The 9,717-nt window shown below is 43.0% G+C and overlaps 1 pseudogene; it reads right to left on the bottom strand.

Annotated features, from left to right (window-relative positions):
* Positions 1 to 8,577: 8,577 nt before the first annotated feature.
* On the bottom strand, positions 8,578 to 8,780 carry LOC102874099 (annotated as a pseudogene).
* Between the last annotated feature and the right edge of the window lie 937 nt (positions 8,781 to 9,717).

Below are 9,717 nucleotides of genomic sequence, written 5' to 3'. Positions count from 1 at the left end.
TTATGGATACAGCCGTCCACATCTTTCTCCCACAGAGCAGCTTTGGGGTTCAAATAATCAACGTTTGGGTTAGAGGCTGAGCGTTTAATCACTGCATTCCCAAGGCTCCTCTTTTATGCCAACAGGAATTAGATTTATGTGTTCATGAGTTAGATCGTAATCAGTTAATCACTCTGGTCCTACTCAGTGGGTTTGGCTTTGAGGCTTTATGGTGCCAGGGCACTCTTGTCGAAAGTAGCGATAAAAGCTGCACAGGAGAAATCAGAACGGACTTGGCCACTGAGGCTGGGACACGTAGGACAGCCGACAGGGCCATGTCTTAATTTAAGTCTTTTTAGGAGTATGATGGGTTTGACTTTTGATGTCTGATTTGGCCGATCTTGCGCCACTCTGGGGTGGATGAATGTATGATCCTTGAGGCGGGAGATGAGGTCTGAGTATGTAGAAAACAATTGTGGTGCTGGTTTATGCTCCTGTTTTCATGCAGAAGTAAGGACACTCAAGACATTGGGTGAATAATCTTACTCTGGTGGCCTAGTGGTAAGGAGTTGTGTTGTGTGCCCACCCAGAGGCACATGGTTCAAATCCACAAACTGCTCTGCTGGAGAAAGATGGACAGGCTCCTCCTGTGTGATTAACTGTCCTGGAAAACCCCCTGGAGGGTCCCCTGTGGGTCAGTTCCGACTGGACGGTACGCAACAGTAATCTTGAGAAGCACCTTGGCCAGTGCAAAAAAAAATCTCCCCAATATTGAAGCCCTTAGATCCAATTATTACTGTATGTTTATACTTAATTATGATGTATAAGATTTTATGTAATACCTCAGTCTAGGCTTTCTGCCTAGCAAAACACCTAGATTTGAGGAACAAGGAAGTCACTGTCGTATTAAGAGGATGTAGGGAGCTCTGTGTTGTCCATAGGAACGTGCACTGCTAACTCCAAGGCCAGCAGTTCAAATCCACTAGCCAGTCTGCAGGAGAAACATGAAGAGTCTCTTGCTGTGTGATTTGCTGCTGTTGTTAGGTGTCTAACGACAGGGACTCAGAGCAGCCCTGCGAACAGCTCTGAGCCCTGCCCCAGCCGCTGGTTTATGGGGTCAGCTATGAGTCAGCGCCAAGTCAACGGCAACGAACTTGAGTTTTCTGAGTTTGGAACGTCCAGATATGTTTCAGGCTTATGTTTGATATGTTGTTGATAGTTATACAAGACTTAAAGAGTCATATGTCTAAAAACCTAGGAAAGAAAATGTAGTAAAGAGAGCAAAAGAAGCTTGGTAGAAAGATGGTTACCATTTGCTCGATTTTTCTGGTCCTTTTCTTCATTCACTTTTGTTTCCAGTACAGGTTTGTCTGTGAAATTGATCCCAGAGAATTTGAAGTCGAGTTGTGTTTGAAATGAGTTAAGCATTGTTTTTAGGATGAGTAATGAACAGGAACTTGGTACCAAGAAGTGATGTTAACGTTGTTGTGTACCATCCAGGCAGAACTGACTCATACCTCATAATCTCCTCCAGAACCACAGCTCAAAGGCATTGATTCTTCTGTCATCCGTAGTCATTGTCCAGCTCTCTGATGCATAGCAAGTAATTGTGAAGACCATGGCCTGGATCAGGCGCACCTTAGTCTCTAGTCTCTGTTATCTCACCTCAGCCTGGGTTTACAAGAGGGGAATATAGTGTACATTTTTTGTGTTGTATCACCCACTGCCTTCAAGTTGATTCCAGTGCACAGGGACCTTCAAACCACAGTGCTGCCAGTTACTGCCTGTGCATTTCAAAGTTGGACAGTGAGTAAGGAAGGCAGAAGAAAGAGCTATGCTTTTGAACTGTCGTGTTGGAGAAGAGTATCGAATATACCGTGGATTGCCAAAAGAACAAACAAGTTGGTCTCAGAGGAAGTACTAACAGGTGGCCCTGAGAGGCATGGATAGGGAAACTTCGCCTCATCCACCTTAGGTCCATTTCAGGAGGGGCCAGTCCTTGGAAAAGGAGAAGGTGGAGAGTCAGAGACAGAGAAGAAGACCCCAACGAGATGTGCGGACACAGCAACTGTAATTGGGCTTGAACATATTGGGAGATCATGAGGACAGGGAAGAAGAGGAAACGTTGAGATCTGTTGTTCATTGAGTCGCTATAAGTCGCACCTCACAACAGCATCCCCAGGTTTTCAAGGCCCTGCGTGTCTACAGGAGGAGACTATTTCAGTGTCTCGTGCAGAGCAGCTGATGTGTGCCAGACTGCGGACCTTGCTTTGCTGTGGAACCAATACAGTATCATGCCAAATAGTTTGACTGCCCCTAAAACTGTCTTGGCAGAAGAAGAATTTTTGCCTTTGAACTGTGGTGTTGGAGTACTGAATATCCCACAGACTGCCAAAGAACCAACAAATACAACTTGGAGTGCTCCTTTGAGGCAAAGATGGTAAAGCTTAGTCTCACATACTTTAAGCATGTTGCTAGGGAGGCTGTTCCTTGGAGAGTGGCATCGTGCTTGGAAAGGTGGAGGTATGGCAAAGGAGAGGAGGACTCTCAATCAGGGGGACTGACAGAATGACTGCTGCAGTGGGCTGTGGAGTGTCAGAAGTATGAGGATGGCACAGGACAGGACAGGGCTCAGATCTTGGGTTCACTGGGTCCCTGTGGCTCAGACCTAACAACAATAACGTACCTTTTCATGGCTTGTTAGCTTCCGTAAAGGAGGAACCTGGCTTCTGTTCTTCCATCATTTTCCCACGCTTCTAGATTGAGATCCTGTCAATCTCTTTGGCCCTTCCCTTCTCTTTGCTTTGCAGATTAATCAGGGACCAAACCCTAGATTCCACCGTCAACTCTTTGGTGCCTGCAGCCTCCTCTGTATTTTCCACATTTGTTTCCAAGACACCAAGCCAAGACAAGCTCTCCTGGCTCCTTGCCTAGACTGTCCACGTATGTGGCTTCTAAGCAGGTTCACTCCCTTCACTTTTTTTTCCTCTCCATTTTCATCTTCCAACCCTCCGCCTTATTCTCAGTGCTCAGATAAATTTGCTTTATATACACACACACATACATTTATACATACATACATACATATATATAATCTCCTCGATTTTTTATCTGTATTTTTTAATTAGTTTACAGAAACTTAGGGTTTCCAGTTTCCAGTCTTTCATTGTTGCACTTTTCTCCCTACCCACCCTTCCCCCCCAGTTCACTCTTCTCCTTGAAAAGAAAAAGAAAAACTCTTTCATTGTTATGAAATCACTCCTCCCAAGTCCACTCCACTATGCAGCCTTCACTCTGGACTACTATAATGATAAGAATACCCATTCATGTCTCTTTTAAATAGTTCTATCCCTCATCTGTTTCTATACATCATTCCTCCCCTCATTTTCTGTCTTCTCCCAACCCCTAGGTCAGTCCTGTTTTACAACAGTGGTACTATGCAGTATTTGTCCTTTTGTGACTGAGGTATTTCACTCAGCATCATGTCTTCCAGGCTCACCCATTTTGAATAATATTGCATGAGTTCCTTGTTTTTCAATGCATCATAGTATTCCATTGTGTGAATATACCACAGCTTCTCTATCTGTTCGTTTGTTGATGGGCACTTGGGTTGTTTCCAGCTCTTTACTATTGTGAACAAAGCTGCAATAAACATGGATGTGAAATAAATTTTGCTTTTCAAGTGTCCTTTATTTTTCTCCAGCCATGAACACTCCTTTCTCTCACTGTAAGAGCCACTCCTCCCCATTCCACATGTCCAGATTCTAATATGGACTAAAGCTAAACATCAAGGAAACAAAGATTCTCACCACTGGATCAGACCAATTGACAGTATCATGATAAGATGGAGAAGACATTGAGATTGTTACTAGTTTCCGCTTGCTCAGTTGCACAGTCAACACTCTTGGCACCAGCAGTTAAGAAATCAAAAGATTAATTGCATTGGGAAAATCTGCTGTCAGAGACCTCTCCAGAGTGCTGGAGAGCAAGGATGTCAGTCTAGAGACTGAGGTGTGTCTGCCCCAGGCCATGGTCTTTTCAGTTACTTGCTATGCATCATAGAGCTGGAGCTGGAGAATGACCTAGGAGGACAGAAGAAGAATTGATGCCTTTGAGTTGTGGTGCTGGAGAAGAGTATTGAACATACCATGGACAGCCAAGAGAGGTTTTATCCTGGAGAGGGTTAAACCAAGTTTCTTCTTGGAGGCAAGGATTTTGAGATTATATCTCACATACTTCAGGTATGTAGCCAGGAGGGACCAGCCTTTCGAGAAGGACATCATGCTTAGTAGGATTGAGGGACAGCACAGGAGAGAAGACCCTGTATGAGATGGATTGCCACAGTAACTGGAGTGAGAGGGGTAGGTGTGTCGGAGGCAGTGAGATTGGCTCAGGATAGAGCAGGGTTCAGAGCTCTCATGCATAGGGTTATTGAGTCATAGTCAACGCGATAGCCAGAACAACAACTTCTCATTCAAAAGTTTCAAATTTCGTTGTCACTGTGAATCTTTCTGTGATCTCTACTGGCAATAACTTTCCCCCTGTGAGATTCCCCTGGCACTTTATATGGACTCATTTTAAAGCTCTTAACATCTTCATTTTGTGTTTACATGTTCTCTCTACTTCACTAGACATGAAATCCTTGGACAATAGACTTCACTTTGGGTCATTCTTTCATACCCATAACTCCTAGCATGGTGTCTTACAAGTAGTTTTTGTTGGTTCTCAATACGTGTTTGGGAGCTCTGGTGGCGTGGTGGTTAAGGAGTTGCACTGTCAACCCAAAGGCAGGTGGTTTGAATCCTCCATCTCTCTGAGGGAGTAAGATGGCCAGTCTCCTTCTGTGTGATTTACAGCCTGAATAAAACTACTGAAGGGTCAGTTATACATAAATAGCAGTGAGTTGTTTGGTATTTAATTGCCAGTATATGTTAGATGAAAGAAAGTAAAACTTTCTATGATCCAGTAAGAAAAAGTATTTTATAATAGAAAATTATTTCCTTTTCGCTATGCTTTTCTTGCCTCTATACTGTAGAGGAAATGGAGATTCATTATACAGTAAGAGGAGTTGTTGTGTGCTGTCGAGGCAAAATTGTCCATAGCTGACCCTCCAGTTTCCAGTGGGCAGTAAATCATATAAGAAGAGATTACCCCTCTTTCGTCCATGGAGCAGCTGGTGGATTTGAACTGTGTGCCTTCGGGATTTCAGCACAACTGCTTACCACAAGATTACCAGAGCTTCCTTTGAGATAATACAGCAACACTAGTATTTCTCTCCTGATGCTGCGTATCCCATTATTAATGATAGCCATCTATGAGCTGGTTTTAGAGGCAGTGCCAACAACAGCCTGTAAAGCAAGTGATGTCTTAAAGTGGATCACCTCAGTAGGAGTGGCCGGGAGAGAAGACTTTCAGGTATGTGCTGAGGTGGATTGCATTTGCCTAACGCCAAATTGCATCGATTGGGTGAGGCTTGCGAGCTGGTTTTTGTTTGTTTTTTGTTTTTTTGAGAAGCCATGGCTTTGGTTTAACCTCACAAGTGGTTCAGCCCTGTGCTGTGCCCAGGGTAGTAGCAGTGTGATGATCCGAGGGGCACTCCACGACCCCGCTGAGAAGGAAGGACGCCCACAGCACGGAGGTGTCTTTACTATGGAGGTAACCGAAGCCTCTCAGCTTCCCAGGGCCACTTTAATTGCACCAATTTGCTGTCCTTTTCCCTTTTCATCTGCCCACTCTCACCCGCCCCTGGACAACGTGTGATTGTTAACCTATTACTGCCTGGCTCTCAGAGTCACACCACATGCCAGCCTCCTAGCTATCTACGTTGTTCATCAAACTATTTGGAGGCACTGTTGTAAATAGCACAATAGGGCAGGGTGCATATTTGATGAGAGGATAAATGCTCACGGTGGCTTGATATTTACGGAGAAAAATGATGAGATTGAGTTCAAGGCTATTCTCAGCAGAGAAACAAAAGGCCATCTGTGTTTATTCATGGCAATAAATGTCATTTAAAAATGTGTTCTGTGAGGAACGGGGTTACTTAGAATTGTCTTGTCTTTAAAATACGTGAAGCCCAGACTGGTTTTTTGATTAGTATTTCCTAATAAAATGGAATAAATAGGTAGTTTTACAAGGGGCAGAAAACTAGAAGAGGCAGTTGAAGAAGATGGAAAAATGATACAACAGAATGACTACAGGATGTTGGTTTTAGTGAGTGGAGATGCGGAAAGAAAACTTTTGATGGTCCACAGTTTATATATTGTTGTTGTTGTGTGCTGTCAAGTTGGAATTGAGAGCTGACCCTCCGGTGGGTCTTCAGAGGCTGTAAATCTCACAGGAGGAGATTACCCATCATCCTCCTGCGGAGCAGCTGGTGGATTCGAACCACGCACCTTTGAGTTAGTCGTACAGCTCTTACCGAGGCCATTAGAACGTCCTAAAATAAAGGCAGCACATTTAATGTCATCAAAACATAAGTGGTTATCCCTGAAAGGAGACAAACTGCTTGCAGTTGTGATCTTTCTATTTAGAGATTTCTCCAGAGTTGAAGATCACATGAACATTCCTTTGGACGATTTCAAAATTAAAATGCATATGAAGTACCATTCAACATGTGCTTAAGTGCTAAATGAAATATAAAGATCCAGAAACAGGGAGATGACACCGCGGCAACTGAAGAGACGGACTTCTTTTCAAAGAGTATTATAAAAAAGAAAGCTTTAAAAGCATGTGGACTCCTGGATCCAGAAATTTCACAACCAAGAAGAGTGTATGCCAAGGAAATACGTATTGATATGTAACACACAAGAATTTTCTTTGAGAGGATTTAGACCAACTTATAAAAAAGGAAAGAAAGAAAGAAAGAAAGTAAGCCTAGAAACAACTCATATCTCCATCAAAAAAAAGATGATTTGTGTAAATCATGGCACAAGGAAGAATGCATGAATATGACATAGTGATGGGGATCATTTAATGTGGGAACCAGGGGAGAGAAAGGAGCTGAATATTTTTACTTTCTTATGCTTCGGGAAAGGGAGCTCTGGTGGCCTAGTCCACAGGGAATCACACTGCTAAGCCAAAGGTTGTCCCTCTGTGACGGTTCAAATCCACCAGCATCTCCCAGGGAGAAAAATAGGCGATCTCCTCCTGTATGATTTACAGCCTCTGAAACCTGCTGGAGGTTCAGCTGTCAGTCAACTCTATGACAGTGCGATTGAAGCGAGCTTTGCATTCTGGAAAATTCTATTGGAGCAGTCTCCCAGCCTTCCTTCCTGCCCCTCTCTTCATGTCTTGGCACTCTACCCTTTGGATGCTGACACTCTCAAGCTAACTTGCACTTTATGCTTCCTCCGTCACAAAGTATTAATGCTTCCTGCATCACGGAGTGAGCGAGACGTCAAAACTCAAACCAACCCATTGCTCTCCAGTGAGTCAGTTCTAACCCATGACCACCCTCCAGGCCTGTAAATCTTTCTGGGAGGATCCTGCCTACCTTCCTTTTTTTAAAAAAAAACAACCAAAAAACAAAAATTGCATTTTTTTAATTCATTTTACTTTTCTTTACAGTTCTAGGCTTGTCCAAATACTAACTTTATATTTACTTTTAATATAAAAGACCTTGTACAAAATATTTTGCAACTTTGTTTTTCATATGACATCAGCTCTTATACATCAGGTCTATAGTTTTTGCATTATTATCTCTAGCCCATATATCTTATAAAACCACTTCATTTTTTTACTTTTTTATTATTATTAATTTTAATGAAAGTTTACAGAGACTTTGGATTTCTAATCATTCATTGTTGCATTTTCCTCCCTGACCATCCCTCCCTGCCAGTTTGCTCTTCTCTTTGAAAAGTAAAAGAAAAATTCTTTCCTTTTTATACAATTCCCTCCCCTGCTTAAGGAGCAGCTGGTAGATTTGAACCAATTACCTATGGATTGATAGTGCAGCTCCTTACCACTGGGCCACCAGAGCTCTCTCCATCTATGCCAGCACTTGCACAGTCCACAGATCCCTGTGTATGCTGAGACACTTCAGAAAGACTACAAGGCTAAGACTTGCTTGATCCATGTAGCATTTGAAATACACATGTGTCAATAAAAACATCAGCCCAATAAGTACATGAAAGGTCAATAATTTGAAGTGTGTCATCAAGAATTTTATGAAAGGAAACTCCTTTTTTCTTTTACTCCACAAGTGCATGGGGATAAGGAAGACCATGCCAGTGCATTCTTGTTCTAAGAAGCCAGCAATTTTAACAACCATGGTTTTGCATCATTCCTACAAAATTACTAAGAAGAATGTCACAGCAAAATCAAGCAAGTTTTAAAAAGGCACAATCATGTTTAATATTATGAATGTTCCACTTCCTTTTTCACAATTTCTAGTTTTCCAGCGTTTAAGCTTTGTATAGTCCATGTTCCAATTATTTTTTTTTTCATTCAACAAAAGCTTTATTCCACCGTTGTCTCGATCTGCACCCCCTGCCTGCAGATGTCGGTGGGTCAGCAAAGGTGCAGTGGCAGAGGCGACACACGGGCTGGGCCAGGCCAGACCTACTTGGAGCCCCAGCCCGGGAGGCACAGCCATGGTCACTTCTCCAGGGGAGTGTATTTGAGCAGCTTCTCAATGAGGTCCACGTGGGCCAGCAGCCTGCGTGGCAGCAGTAGCGTTTCAGGCCCAGTGCATCCAGGGCGTCTCCCTTGGTGTACTCGGCTTGTAGCAGCCCCAGGTAGGCTTCCCGCTTGTTGCCCACGATCTTGCCACAGGTGAAGCCACGCCCGGGGATGATCATTGGCTACAGCACTACAGGGACATCCCCACGTTCCAATTCTTAAAAGATGTTTGCCACTGTTATCCCTCGTTTCAATTGACTTCCAATCTGGGCTCTACCTCTGATACTATAACTATCTGTGTTTCTCTACTGTTTTGAGAGACCTGTTATTTAAAACGTTGATAGCCAGTCCTGCTTCCTACTCTGTCTTAATCTGAGAGTTTTCCTAAAACCTGTCCACCATGGGTAATCTTTGTGGCATTTGATACGTTGGTCATACAGCTGTCAGCATCACAGCAAACCACAAATTATCTCAGTACAGCAAATTGACAGACAAGTGCTGTAAAATTCAACTGATGTGTTGCCCAAGTACAACAAAGTGACAATTTAGTGTTAATATGATTACTATTCAAATATACACTCTGACAGCTTGAGCCAAAGAGGAGGTAATTGGCAATTTTCACCAAATCTCCCAGCCCAAAGTTGACCAAACTTGTAAGCAAGATGTGTTAATGATATTCGAATCCACCAGATGCTCTGCTGGAGGAGGGGCAATCTCCTATACCAGTTGGATCTGATTTGATGGTACACACACACACAAAATAGTAAAGATAAAACAAAATTTAAAAAAAAGATGTGTTAATGATAATTGGTGACTGGAATGTAAACGTTTGAAACAATGAAGAAAGAATAGTAGTTGGAAAGTATGGACTTGATATTAGAAATGTGGCTGACTGGAAACAGAATGATAAATTTTATATTCTCAATGATTTATTAATTGCATTGGCAGCATCAGGATGGATGGTGAAGAGATTGAGATTGTTCACAGCTTTAGTTTGCTTGGCTCCACAGTCAACACTCTCGGCACCAGTAGCCAGGAAATTAAAAGGCGCATTGCCATGGGAAAGTCTGCTGTTAGGGACCTCTCCAAAGACTGAAGAGCAATGGTGTCTCTCTG

Source organism: Elephantulus edwardii, unplaced genomic scaffold, assembly GCF_000299155.1.
Source record: "Elephantulus edwardii isolate Elephantulus edwardi_28Jun2011 unplaced genomic scaffold, EleEdw1.0 scaffold00011, whole genome shotgun sequence".
NCBI classification, from domain to species: Eukaryota; Metazoa; Chordata; class Mammalia; order Macroscelidea; family Macroscelididae; genus Elephantulus; species Elephantulus edwardii.
This window is presented reverse-complemented; position numbering and strand designations above follow the sequence as displayed.